We start from the raw sequence: 1,862 nt of genomic DNA, 5'->3' as shown, positions 1-1,862 counted from the left end.
CACCAAGAACAGACAACCAGGGGAGGGGGGGAAATAAATAAATAAATAAATCTTTAAAAAAAAAAATTTTTAAATGAATGACTGAATGATTGGAAAGAGCCCAAACGTCCATCAGTAGGGAAATGGGGTTTTCAGATCAGGATGGCCAAGAGACCACAACCCTTGTCCTCTTTCTTCTCAAGACCCCACTGAAAGTACAGAAAAGAAGGCAAAACGTTGAATTCTACAAAGCAAAGAAGATGGGGTAGGTTGGCATGGGTGGGTAAGACATTTCAACAAATAACTGGAAAGCGGCTGCGGTACAGGTGAGTGATGAAGCAGGTGAAGGTGATTGCAGCTAGACTAAGAAGAAGGGAGCCCACCACCCAAGACTCAACACCAGGCAGGATGGAGGGTGCATGCGCAATGTGAGACGGGCACACGGCAGCGTCCCCCAAGCCCGCCGTGTCGAGCATCGGGAGGTGGGCACTTGTCCCCCAGGGGGATAGAAGAGAGGGTATTGCCCGACGGAACTTGAATGATCTGTCCGGGAATAGCAAGAGCGGCTGATGTGGGCCTCCAAATTCCACCAGACGCCTACTTCCTGGAGTTTACGAGCCCCCCAGCTCCCAGCCTCCCCATCCTGGAAGGAAGCCTGCCCGTCCCGTTTCCCTCACTTACCCCGTAGCTGCCTCATCCTAAAATTGGACATGCAAAAGACCAGAACACAATTGAAGAAAACCAGAATGAGCGGAAGACAAGGTAAGCGAGGAGGGAAAAAGTGACCTAAGAGGAAACCGAGGTACTCAGGAAATGGAAGAAAAGTTACAAACTCTGGTGTTCGCAGAAAGATCTGAGAAGAGTTCACATCCAGAAGAGGATACTATGCAAAAGAAAAACAAGAGAGAGCCCTTGAGAAATAATATAAGAAAAAGTTTAAACATGAGTGTTGAAATTTTTCTTTGAAAAGAATTGATTGAAAGGCTTGAAGACAAAGGTAAGGAAATCTTTCAGAAACTAGAAAAAGAAGCCAAAGAGATTGAAAATATGGGGGAAAAATGATAAGACTAGGAGCATCCATCTCAGAAGTTCAATAGTCAGGCAACAAGTGTTTCAGAAAGAGACAGAAGAAAAAAAGGAAGGGGAAGAAAGATTTTAAATCTTAAAATTTTAATTTAATTTTTTAATTTTCCAGATTTGGTATGCAACTTGAATAGGCAGGCAATTCAGAGAATATTAAAAAAAAAAAAAAGGGCAAAAATTCCAGGGAAAACCGGAAGCTGTGCAGGAAGGGAAAGGGGATGGTAATAAGCCGTCAGTTCTGCAGTGGACAATACTTGTCCAGTCTTAAAAATGCAAACGCCTTTTCCAGACTTTCCGCTTTTAGGATAAACATATAGACAAAGCAGGAAGCCCTAAGTATAGTTCCCCAATTACCTTCACATGTCGTCAGTGCTGACAGCATGAAGTTAAAAGTACAGTGGCACAAGGGAAGAGAAAATGAAGAGAGAATAAAGGACATCACTGTAGAAGAGCCACTAGTCTTTAACTTGTCAGGATTAGACATTCTTTCTTGCTCTGATAGATGAGGATACATTTCATTTACAGAGTCTCCCTGCCTCTTCCTAATGCAGTAGAATCTCAATTTCATCTCCTCTGTGAGATATATTTTCTAATTAAATGATATAGTGGTCTAACACTCAAGATTGTGGCAGGCTCTTGGAATTTTAGAACTGGAAGAAACCTTGGAGGTCATCCTCGTCAAATTATGCTGCCCGAAGTATCTTGCAGACAGTGATTATCTTGAGGATGGGGAGTACCTTGATGGTGGGGAGTAGCTTGCTGACAGGGAGAACCCTGCTTCTTAAACCCAGCAGGCCCTC

The sequence above is a fragment of the Dasypus novemcinctus genome, chromosome 10 (assembly GCF_030445035.2).
Source record: "Dasypus novemcinctus isolate mDasNov1 chromosome 10, mDasNov1.1.hap2, whole genome shotgun sequence".
Classification (NCBI taxonomy): Eukaryota; Metazoa; Chordata; class Mammalia; order Cingulata; family Dasypodidae; genus Dasypus; species Dasypus novemcinctus.
The sequence above is the reverse complement of the archived record's forward strand: the minus strand, read 5'-3'. Positions refer to the sequence as shown.